This window comes from Cetorhinus maximus, chromosome 19 (assembly GCF_964194155.1).
Source record: "Cetorhinus maximus chromosome 19, sCetMax3.hap1.1, whole genome shotgun sequence".
NCBI classification, from domain to species: Eukaryota; Metazoa; Chordata; class Chondrichthyes; order Lamniformes; family Cetorhinidae; genus Cetorhinus; species Cetorhinus maximus.
In genome coordinates, this window is record NC_135897.1 from 50,517,716 (window position 1) to 50,530,898 (window position 13,183).

The window sequence follows — 13,183 nt, forward strand, 5'->3', positions numbered from 1 at the left end:
AGGTAGGTTAGGTGAGTGGGAAAAGATCTGGCAAATGGAATATAATGTAGGAAAATGTGAGGTAGTCCATTTCGGCAAGATGAATTTTAAAAAAAAAGGCAATTTATCTAAACGATGAGAGATTGCAGAGCTCTGAGATGCAGAGGGATCTGGGTGACCTCATGCATGAATCGCAGAAGGTTAGTATGCAGGTGCAGCAAGTAATTAGCAAAGCTAATAGAATGTTATTGTTTATTGCGAAGGGAATTGAATACAAAAGTAGGGAGGTTGTACTTCAGTTATACAAGGCATTGGGGAGACCACATCTGGAGTATTGTGTACAATATTGGTCTCCTTATTTAATGGAAAGATGTAAATGCATTAGAAGCAGTTCAGATAAGGTTTACTAGATTAATACCTGGAATGGGGGGCTATCTTATGAGGAAAGGCAGGACAGGCTAGGCTTGTACCTGCTGGAGTTTAAAAGGGTAAGAGATGACTTGATTGAAACATATAAGATTCTGACGGGACTTGACAGGGTAAATGTGGAAAGGATCTTTTCTCTTGTGGGATAATCTAGAAATGGGGTTACTGTTTCAAAATAAGGGGTTGTCCATTTAAGACAAGAGATAAGGAAAAAATCTTTCTCTCAGAGGGTTGTGAGACTTTGGAATTCACTTCCGCGAAAGGTGATTGAGGCAGAGCCCTTGAATATCTTTAAGGCAGAGGTAGATAGATTCTTGATAAGCAAGGAGTGCAAGGGTATCGGGGGCAGGGGAATATGAGGTTAAAAGCAGATCAACCATGATCTTATTGAATGGCGGAGCAGACTTGAGGGGCCAAGTGGCCTACTCCTCCTAATTCGTATGTTCGTGGATTTTGAACAGATCTAACAACTCAATACTAGGCATTCATGAGGCACTGTGGGCCATCAGTAGCAGCAGAATTGTATACAACCGCAATCTGTAACCTCATGGCCTGGCATATTCCCTTTTCTATCATTACCTTTAAGCTGGGGGATCAACAGTGGTTCAATGAAGAGTGCAGAAGGGCATGCCAGGAGCAGCACCAGGTATACCTAAAATGAGGTGTCACGTGGCGAAGCTATAACAAAGGGACTACTTGCATGCCAAACAATGAAAGCATGGACGGAGCTAAGTAATCCCACAACCAACAGATCAGATCTAAGCTCTTCAGTCCTTCCGCATCCAGCCGTGAATGGTAGTGGACAATTAAACAACTAACTGGTGGAGGAGGCTTCCCAAAAATCTCCATCCTCAATGATGGGGGAGCTCAGCACATCAGTGCAAAAGACAAGGCTAAATCATTTGCAGCCATCTTCAGCCAGAAGTGCCGAATGGATGATTCATCTCGGCCTTCTCATGAGGTCCCTAGCATCACAGATGCCAGTCTTCAGTCATTTCAATTTACTCCATGTGATATTAAGAATCAGCTGTAGGCACTGAATACTGCAAAGGCTAAAGGCCCTGACAACCTTCCACCTATAGTATTGAAGGCTTGTGCCACAGAACTTGCTGCGCCCCTAGCCAAGCTGTTCCAGTACAGCTGCAACACTGGCATCTACCCGGCTATATGGAAAATTGCCCAGGCATATCCTGTCCACAAAAAGCAGGACAAATCCAACCTGGCCAATTACCGCCCCATCAGTCCACTCACAATCATCAGCAAACTGATAGAAGGTGTCGGCAACAGTGCTATCAAATGACACTTACTCAGAAATTACTTACTCACTGACGCTTAGTTTGGGTTCCAGCAGGGCCATTCGGTTCCTGACCTCATGACATTACATCAAGGCAGCGTTTGACTGAGTGTGGCATCAAAGATCCCTAGTAAAACTGAAGTCAATGGGAATTGGGGAGGTGAGGGGAATCTCTCCACTGGTTGGAGCCATACCTAGCACAAAGGAAGGTGGTTGTGATTGTTTGAGGTCAACCATCTCAGCTCCAGGACACCACTGCAGGAACTTCTCAAGGTAGTGTCCTAGGCCCAACCATCTTCAGCTGCTTCATCATTGACCTTCCCTCCATAAGGTCAGAAATGGGGATGTTCGCTGATGATTGCACAATGTTCACCATTCGCGACTCCTCAGCTGCTGAAACAGCCTGCGCCGATGGGCAGCAAGACCTGGACTACATTCAGGCTTGGGTTGATAAGAAGCAAGTAGTATTCACGCCACACAAGTGCCAGGCAATGACCATCTCCAACAAGAGAGAATCTAACCATCTCCCCTTGACATTCAACGGCATTACCATCACTGAATCCCCTGCTGTCAATACCCTGGGGGTTACCATTGACCAGAAATTGAACTGGACTAGCCATATAAATACTGTGGATACAAGAGCAGGTCAGAGGCTGGGAATTCTGTGGTGGGTAACTCATCTCCTGACTCCCCAAAGTCTGTCCGCCATCTACAAGGCACAAGTCAGGATTGTGATGGAATGTGCGCTTGTCTGGATGAGTGCAGTTCCAGCAACGCACAAGAAGCATGATACCATCCAGAACAAAGCAACCTGCATGATTGGCACCCCATCCACCACCTTCAACCTCCGCTCACTCCACCACTGATGCACAGGGGCAGCAATATGTACTATCTACAAGATGCACTGCAGCAACTTGTCAAAGTTCCTTCGACAGCACCTTCCAAACCCATGACCTCTACCACCTAGAAGGACAAAGGCAGCAGATGCATGGGAACACCACCACCTGGAAGTTCCCATCCAAGCGACACAGCATCCTGACTTGGAATAGAACGCCATTCCTTCACTATTACTATGTCAAAATCCTGGAACTCCCTTCCTTAACAGGACTGTGGTGCAGCTCAGTCCACATGGACTGGAGCAGTCCAGGAAGGCAGCTTACCACCACCACCTTAGGAGAATTTAGGGATGGGCAATAAAACTCCTGGCATAGCCAGCAATGCCCACATCCCATGAAAATTAATTTTAAAATTTACTCTGCTGCCATATTCAAAGCTTGAATTCTCTTGAGGTTTACAGGGTAAATGTAGACTTTCTTGACCTTTTTCAGAAGGGCTATCATGACACCCACTGTTGCCTCCTTATGAGCAGGAACCCCAACTGCTTCATCCTCCTCTCTTGCTGACCTTCCAACGCTTTGGAGGGTAATCTCAGCAACGTCCTTCCATCTGTTTCATCACCCACCACTACCCCTTGGACTCTTGAAGCTGATCAGTTGCTATCCCTTTCCACTTCTCTCTCTAGAATATTCATTTGTCAACAATGCCCTTGGCATCCACGGCTTTATGGTGGATTGACATCCTAGCTTTGACTGTCTTGTGGATGCTATCATCTTGCCCCTTATTGAAGCTACCCTCTTATCTTCTCAGTTTTCACAGTGAATCTGTGTTGTAATTATTACCTCCTGGTTGTTTTTCTCTTCTTGCAAATACTGTTGGCTGCATTTTGTTTTACATAATTAAATTGAGCAGAACTTCTTTCCTTGTTAGCTTAGAAGCATATAAGTTTAAGAAGCTTCCTTGATGTTATTCTAAAAAGCATGTACCATTTGACTACATATGTTATCTTTATCAGATTATTTGAATGCCTGTGATGTACACTGAGGCACTGTGCTATTTGCCTTCCTACTCATTAAATCTGTCCATGTTACAGCCCTGCCAGACATCTCTATTATATAATTTTTTTTTTTGCCTTTATCCTAAAAAGGTAAAAATAAGGAATATTAGCTCCCAGTCTTGTCTAAAGGGGAACTATACTTCTGTTATAGCAATAATATCACGTCCTCCATTGTTTTGTTTTTGGTTTTGGGATGTGAGCACCACTAAAGAGGCCAGCATTTATTACCCACCCCTAATTGTCTTTGATCAGGTGGTGGTGAGCCACCTACAACACAATGGTTTGTTAGGCGACTTCAGAGGGCAGTTAAAAATAAACCACACTGCTGTGCATCTGGAGTCACATGAAGGCCAGACAGGATAAGGTTGGCAGATTTCCTTCCCTGATGGACATAGTGAACTAGATGAGTTTTTAATGACAATCTGGCTATTATTATTAATGAGACTAGCTTTTTATTCTATATTTATTAATTGAATTTAAATTCATCCAGATGCTATGGTGGGATCTGGATTCATGTCTCCAGAACATTCATCAGGGCCTCTGGATTACCAGTTCAGTAATATTACCACTTTGCTACCATCTCCCAACATGTTTCAGATGCTTTGTACATTTACTTACCTAACACTGAACTCCGACTTCAATTTTTTGGCCATTTTACCATTTCATTTCCTCTTCCTGAGATCTGTTTTTCTTTATTCCTTAGGTGATTTTCTTTCTTTTCCTATCCTGTACTACTTATCCTTTTTGCTTTACTTACTCTTTTCTCATCTTGTTTTTATTCCCTTCACTGCGACATTAGTCACAAAGAATAATAAGATCCCACTTTTGATTCCTTGTTTGAGCTACTATCTCATTTCATTAAGGTAGTAGAAGCTAGTGGAAGTGCCCTTGGTTAGGGATAATAAAATATGTTGGGGCTTGTGCTCCTGATTAATTTTGAGCGACTCCTGCTGCATGGACATGTGAGTATTGGATGAGAACAGCGTAAGATTGGGTTATGATGCTCCTGAAACTCATTGTCTGGGCTCATACAGGAAGAACTCGGAAAAGGTAATGGAGAGAATTTGGCACCCTATGAATCATATCTCAGCAAGCGATCAATACCTTAATGTGAGGCAAGAAAATTAGAAAAAATGATTTGGAAGAAAAAGCAAAGAGGAAACAGGTTTGCTAAAGAAGGCTCATTGCAGTACTCCTGTCATGAATGTTTCATTCCCTTTTATGCCCTGCCAATCCAACGGCCTGAATAGCAGAAACTGAACTGATAAATAGGATGGGAAGGAGGTCTTCAAGTACAAATACATGATGACCACAAGGTAAAAGATGAAGTGATTTTCAGTCAGTGAAATCTTCACAGTCTATGAAGAGGACTTCAGGCTCTTGGAGTCATCTGAAGTAGCTATTTTATTGGGGACTATAACTGGATTGCATTCACATTGTGAATGTGGAAATAAAGGTTCACAGTTTAACATGAAAAGCAGTAAGCCTTGAAAGATTGCCATGTCTATTTGCATTCTAAATTTACTCTTACTCTTTATGATTCTGTATTACTGTCTAACAAAGCACAAATGTTTTCACGTTGGCAAATTATTTCTGAATTAGTTTAGTCATTAAGTACACCATTTGGAATTTGAGTTCCTACTAACAACTAATTAGGCTACGGAATTGTGTATACTGTTTATCAAACATATTGGAGCCTCTGACAAGTGTGTTTTATCAAAATGTTGAGATAATAGGTCAGGGCACAATTATACATTTTCAGTGTGAATATTTCTACATTTATGAACTGCTAATTGGAAAATACATTACTGTGGAGCAAAACAAGAAGAATCCGGTATCTATTCTGAACTTTCAATAGCATGCGTTATCTTCTATTCTGTCATTAATAAAAAGCTCTATTTGAACATTATATTGACCACAACTATTGAATACTCCTTTATGATTCTGAAGTACATTTGTTTCATTTATATTACCTCCTAGGTAATTATTTTGATATTTTATGTTTGGCATTGAGAGAACTGGCCAATTACGACTTCATTCACAGTGATCGACTTGATTTAGAACTGTTGCACTGTGACCTAAGTGTTTGTAATTTCAATGTCCAATGGATTCAGCAGAAATTTGTAATTTTAAAGTTTGTACAGCAAGTGATGTTGCCTTAACCCACAATGTATGTTTTATGTAAATATTTCTTCTCTTTTCACTGAAGCACTTGATCTCCAAGTCTCTCTCACATATATGATTCTTATCATTATTTGTATCCTCTCTCTCTCTCTGCCCAATTAGCCTAACTTGTCTTCAATCTGCAATAGGTGAACTTCAACATTATCTAAAATAACAATTTGCCTTTATATAGCACCTTCAACGTTGGAAAACATGCCAAGGCATTTTGGACTTCAGTTTCATAAATCTTTTTTGCACCCTCTCTAATGCCTCCACATCCTTCCTAAAGTGCAGGCCCAGAAATGGACACAGCACTCCAGTTAAGGCCAAACTAATGTTTTATAAAGTGTCACTATTACTTTCTTGCTTTTCTACTCCACAGCCCTATTTATAAAACCGAGGATCCCGTATGCCTTAATCACCACTTCCTCGACCTGCCTTGTTACTTTTGATGATTTGTACTGTTAGGTGTCTCTCTTTCTGCACCCATTTTAGAATTGTATCCTTTATTTTATATTGCCTATCATCATTTCCCTACCAAAATGTGTCACTTTACACTTTTCTCTACGAAATTTTATATGCCAATGCCCGTCCATTCCACTAGCCTGGCTATGTCCTCTTGAGGTTTATCACTATCATCTTCACAGTTAACAATAAGTCCGAGTTTTGTGTGATCCAAAAATTTTGAAATTGTGCCCTGCATATTCAATTCTCAGTCATTAATGCATATCAAGAAAAGCATTGCCCCTAGTACTGACCCCTCAGGCACCTTCCTCCTGTATACCTTCCTCCAAACCAAGAAATAACCATTCACTACTACTGTTTCCTGTCACTAAGACAACTTTGTATCTGTACTGCCACTGTTCATTTTATTACATGGGCTTTTATTTAGCTGACAAACCTATTGTGTAACAATTTACTCAATATTACTCTGCTGTTTGTGAGACATGCTGTTTGTAGATTCACTGTAGTATTTATCTACAAAACAATAGTGCCTACAGTAATTTGTTGGCTGTATTTTGAGGATGTGAGAAGCACTATATAAATCCAGGTTCTTACTTAGATTCTCCTCTCTTAAAAATGTTCCCATTTTTAAGACTTTTTAAAAATTCTTATTCTTATTCTTACACCTCTTATTCTTAGCATTGTTCTAGTTTACCTTCACGGTGAAGAGCAGTGGGAAACCAGGGGATTGGGAAGCCTACAAAGACCAACAGAGGACAACTAAAAAAGAAATAAGGAGGGAGAAGATTAAATATGAGGGTAAACTAGCCAGTAATATAAAAGAAGATTGCAAGAGATTTTTTAGATATATAAAGGGTAAGAGAGAGGCAAAAGTGGACATTGGGCCGTTGGAAAATGACGCTGGAGAAGTAGTAGTGGGGAACAAAGAAATGGCGGAGGAACTGAATAGGTACTTTGCGTCAGTCTTCACGGTGGAAGACACGAGTAACATCCCCAAAGTTCAAGAGATTCGGGGGGCAGAGGTGAGTATGGTGGCCATTACCAAGGAGAAGGTGCTAGGAAAACTGAAAGGTCTGAAGGTGGATAAATCACCTGGACCAGATGGATTACACCCCAGAGTTCTGAAGGAAATAGCTGAAGAGATAGTGGAGGCGTTAGTGGTGATCTTTCAGGAATCACTGGAGTCAGGGAGGGTCCCAGAGGACTGGAAAATCGCTAATGTAACCTCCCTGTTGAAGAAGGGAATAAGGCAAAAGACAGGAAATTACAGGCCGATTAGCCTGACGTCGGTCGTTGGTAAGATTTTAGAGTCCATTATTAAGGATGAGATTTCAGAATACTTGGAAGTGCATGGTAAAATAGGGCAAAGTCAGTATGGTTTCATCAAGGGGAGGTCATGACTGACAAATCTGTTAGAATTCTTTGAGGAGGTAACGAGTAGGTTAGACAAAGGAGAGCCAATGGATGTTATCTACTTGGACTTCCAGAAGGCCTTTGACAAGGTGCTGCACAGGAGGCTGCTCAGAAAGATAAGAGCCCATGGTGTTAGAGGCATGGTACTAGCATGGATAGAAGATTGGCTGTCTGGCAGGAGGCAGAGAGTGGGTAAAAGGGGGTCCTTCTCAGGATGGCGGCTGGTGACTAGTGGAGTTCTGCAGGGGTCAGTGTTGGGACCACAACTTTTCACTTTATACATTAATGATCTAGATGAAGGAACTGAGGGCATCCTGGCTATGTTTGCAGATGATACAAAGATAGGTGGAGGGGCAGGTAGTATTGAGGAGGCGGGGAGGCTGCAGAAGGATTTGGACAGGTTAGGAGAATGGGCAAAGAAATGCCCAAAGAAATGGCAGATGGAATACAACGTGGGGAAGTGTGAGGTCATGCACTTTGGTAGGAAGAATAGAGGCAAAGACTATTTTCTAAATGGGGAGAGAATTCAGAAATCTGGAGTGCAAAGGGACTTGGGAGTCCTAGTCCAGGATTCTCTTAAGGTTAACTTGCAGGTTGAGTCGGTAGAAAGGCAAATGCAATGTTGGCATTTATTTCGAGAGGACTAGAATATAAAAGCAGGGTTGTGCTGTTGAGGCTTTGGTCAGACCACATTTAGAATATTGTGAGCAATTTTGGGCCCCGTATCTCAGGAAAGATGTTCTGGCCCTGGCGAGGGTCCAGAGGAGGTTCACGAGAACGATCCCAGGAATGAAAGGCTTAACATATGAGGAACATTTGAGGACTCTGGGTCTATACTCGATGGAGTTTAGAAGGATGAGGGGGTATCTGATTGAAACTTACAGAATACTGAAAGGCCTGGATAGAGTGGATGTGGGGAAGATGTTTCCATTAGTAGGAGAGACTAGGACCCAAGGGCACAGCCTCAGAGTAAAGGGAAGACCTTTTAGAACAGAGATGAGGAGAAACTTCTTTAGTCAGAGAGTGGTGAATCTATGGAATTCATTGCCACAGAAGGCTGTGGAGGCCAGGTCATTGAGTGTATTTAAGACTGAGATAGATAGGTTGTTGATTGGTAAGGGGATCAAAAGTTACGGGGAGAAGGCGGGAGAATGGGATTGAGAAACTTATCAGCCATGATTGAATGGCAGAGCAGACTTGATGGGCCGAATGGCCTAATTTCTGCTCCTATGTCTTATGGACTTGTATGTTTTCTCTGGTATTTTACTATAATGTTGTGCACACAACTCTGTACAATATTCCACTAAAGCCAATCTAGCGAACTAATAATGCAGACTATTGATATATTTCATGTGAATGACATTATCATTACCTGATACTGTCTGGATTTAGCTAATGAATTTTCAATAAAGTTAACTATATTTAGGGTGTCTGTTGTGGTCCTATTTAAAAATTATTCAGTAAGTCTGCTGACCTTGAGGAAAGTTATATTGCTAGAAGGCTACAATGATAACAGATTACTATGAAACTAGCAAGACCACACGAGGTGCCAAGATTAAGGGTGTGGCCTTGAATATGGGCTGGGGTATTTACATCGTGGTGAGATTTAGAGATGATAAGAGGACAGTTAAATGGGACAAAAAGAGCAGGATGAGTTGAGGAAGAGGTTGACATCATGGAGGATTGGAAGTTGTTTTGTGCAGAGTCTGATGGAGGAAAGCAGTGAAGATATCTTGGTGAGAACATTTTTATTGTACTTTGGAGAAGCGTATAGAACAATAATTTTGAATAAGAGGTGAGGGGGATGGAACAAAGTGAGATGTTCAAAGGAGGACAAAGTGCTAGAAAAGAAGGGGGTCAGGCAAAGGTATGATCTGGTGGTAAGTGACGGTCATTTGACGATCATTTGTCGGTCTCAACTAGGCAAACGGTGGAAGATGTAACCAGGCAGGGAGGCTTCATTAAAGGGAAAGGCATCATCACCCCTCAGCCAGGTTTCCATAAAAGCAATCATTCTCAATAAGTTAATGGTTGGTAAGAGCCTGGTTCACAAGTGAACGGACATTCTGGAGGGAGATACGTTGAGGGGAGGTGAGAGTTGCTCCGCTGGCAGAGTCCACAATATCAGTGGTGGGAAGGATGACTTAGTTAAGGAGATTAGCAAGGTTAGCCCCAGCAGGTGCATTGGGCAGGAAGGTCAATGAGAGTGTGGGATGGGGGCAATTGGGCTGGCCATTCATTATGAGCCAGAGCCAAGCACCTTGATGAGCTCATTGGAGGATACCAAAAGAGTCACTGAGAAAAGCTGTAGACTTATCCAAGAGGGAGCCAACCCAGGGGAGCGGCAAGAGAGCAGGAAAGTCGAGGAGTACTGAAGTGTTAGGATAGATTAGGACATGTCTGGGAGAGGAGCAGTGAAAGAAGGCATGATGATAGAGACTAGGAGGAGCAAATAAGAAATAATTTTTAAAAAGAACAGAAGTGAAATAGGGTGATGGGCTCAGGCCTGGAGCAGCAGCCAAAATGTGCATGTGAATGGATTAAAGAGAAGTTCAAGTTACATGGGCCCTGGTAACATAAAATGGGGACTAGGAAGTAGATCTGAGATAAGAAATTCAGAGTTAGAGATCCCATGGCAGGATAGCAATGATTTAGGTAGTGTGGAGTGAGCATGGAGCATCAACAAACTGTTGTCTGAGTGTGGAAACAGACGTAGTGAATGAAGATCAGAAGCTATTTGAGAATAAGAGTATCGGAGGCAGCACTGATGGAGGTATTTGCAAAATCAATTGTCGGACAGAAAAATGATGGCAAAGTTGGAGAACATCATGAAATATAGAAGCACCAGCAGTTTACTCTTCAGCACAGGTGAGTGATTTTCTGGCCAGGGACAAACTGAAGCTGAAGAAACAATATAACCAGTCGTCACTGACAGGCTCAGCAGGAGATTGAAGTCTCTCTCTCTTGGCAGTGGCGGTGGAAAAGCTGCAAACAGATGTAAGTTACCTTAAATATTGTGAAAGAGCAGCAAATCAGAAACAAATGTTGAGCCTTGCAGGATAATGAGTGTAGTCCAGAGCAGAAACGTATTGTAGAGGACAAGAGAAGTTCAGGAATATGAAGTCAAGTTTCAACTGGATTATTCAGACTTGACCTTCCCTCCACAAATCCACACTGGTTCTTTAATCAGCTCGTACCTGTTCAAGTGCCCAGTCAAGGGCGTCATGGCGGGCAGTGAAACCAGTTTGCGATCGCCTGTTCCACTCATCAATGGCAAGCTGCGTTTCCTGCCGCCACACATCGGGAACCAATTTTAAAAAATATTCGTTCATGGTATGGGGGCGTCGCTGCCTAGGCCAGCATTTATTGCCCATCCCTATTTGCCCTTGAGAACTGAGTAGCTTGTTAGGCTATTTCAGAGGGCATTTGAGAGTCAACTATGTTGCTGTGGGTCAGGAGTCACATGTAAGCCAGACCAGGTAAGGAGGGCAAATTTCCTTCCCTGAAGGGCATTAGTGAGCCAGATGGGTTTTTATGACAATAGTTTTATGGTTATCATTAGATGACCTAGATGACCAAAGTCTAATTAGAATTAGACTTTTAATTCCAGATTTTTTTATTATTAAATTCAAATTCCACCATCTACCATGGTGGGATTTGAACCTGGGTTCCTAGAGCATTACTCTGGGTCCCTGAATTACTAGTCCGGTGATAATGCCACTGCCTTCAGCATCTCATTATTCGTCCTGATTACCAGAATCATCACCCCCACGCTGGATCATCCGGGCACATCACACCGACGTGTTTCGCTACTGTACACAAGTGACATGCACCTTGCGAGCTGCATTTCGCTCAGGACTTTGAGGTTTGTTTGCCTACCTTGTTATGGGCAGTACTTGCAGTCATCAGCTTCAGGCTTCGCAGGAAGCACTGCATCACTATTCTGGGGGCTCATGGGCAGGTCTCTAGTTACCAGACCAGTCATCAGGCAGAGTTGACTTTTCAACGGCTGCAGGGCTAGAGCTTGTTTGAGGAAGGGGGAGAAGAAGATTCAGGCAAGGGAAGAGGCTGCAGGGCGAGGGCTGTAGTGGGGAAAGAGGGTATCCCAAGGTGTGTGTGTGGGCACATGTTGATTTGTGCAAGTAGCCTCAAGATGGTGAGGGCTGAGGAGGCAGTCTCCAGAGATGAGGCCAGATGGAGATGTGAGGATGTGAGAGAGAGAGAGTGAATGGTGATGTTCCTTGAGCTGGCAGTGGGTGAGATGCCAGTGAATCTGTGTTGGCCTTGAGTTTGTGAGCTTAGAGTGATGAGTGGTTGCCTTACCCTGGTGGCACAGATGAGACCATTCATCCATTTTCTGCACTGGATGGCCGAATTCTTGTGTGCAGCATTGGCACTGATCACCTCTGGCACCACCTCCCAAGCCAGCGTGGTGAGACTGTTGGGCCTCCTGCAGCCAGAGTGGGATAGAGGACATCCCGGCGGGCCTCTACGGCATCCAGAAGGTGTCCCGGGGATGCGTCACTGAACCGGGGGGTTGCACTCTTCTTTTTGGGGCCATGTCTTCACTGGAGCAGCCCTGGACTGCAAGTATTGAGAAGTGTGCATGTGGCTGCAGCTTAAATATGGCACCCTGCGTGTAGAAGTGGCTTGGTAACGGCATGGCGGGCAAATCAGAGGCCACCTGCCAACGAGAAGGCGCGCTTCCTGTTGTTGCATAATTAATGAGGCAGGAATAGGATGATGTGGTGCGAAAAGCCGTCTTTGCGGCCAGTGGGTAAAACATCTTTTTTTCCCTCTCACTACCCCACTTTGTACAAATGTGGGACGATTCCGCCCACATTTATTGTTATTTATCATCTTCAGCTTTTATAATTCTCCTGAATTGCATTTCCTAAGGTAATTTCCATTAATTTGTCTCTCATTGAAAGACAGTCAGCATACTGTGCCTACGGTTACATTTTTATTCTATTTTGGAGAGATGTCTCTGGCTAAACAGCCATTCCTTCAGTTTCTCCTGACTAACCAGAAAGTGGTGAAATAGCGATCACTTTAACATTGTATGTATCAATTTTTTTACATTTGTTTATTATTTGGTATATATCTTCTGAGTTGGTTCATTTAATTATTTCATTGTGCTTCTAAAATCATCAATGTTACTGTTTCTTTCAACCTAAGTTTTATGAAAATATCCAACTTCATGATTCACAATTCACTCACAAATTTGATTGAATTCTTTGAGGAAGTGACAAGAAGGGTTGATGAAGGTAGTGCAGTGGATGTTGTGTACATGGATTTTAGCAAGGTATTTGACAAGATCCCACATGGCAGATTGGTCAGGAAAGTAAAAGTCCATGGGATTTGGGGTAATGTGGCAAACTGGATAAAAGTTTGGCTTTGTAACAGGAAACAAAGGGTAATGGCTGATGGCTGTCCATGCGAATGGAAAGTTGTCTCAAGAGGTGTTCCACAGGGTTTGGTGTTGGGACCCTTGCTGTTTGTGTTATATATTAACGATTTGGACGTGAACGTGGGGAGCACGGTTGGGA

General features: G+C 42.9%; 1 protein-coding gene across 6 annotated transcripts in view; it reads left to right on the forward strand.

Annotated features, from left to right (window-relative positions):
* The window catches only part of naaladl2 (N-acetylated alpha-linked acidic dipeptidase like 2), a 955,971-nt gene that overhangs the window by 262,005 nt on the left and 680,783 nt on the right, over positions 1–13,183 (forward strand). The window lies entirely within an intron of this gene.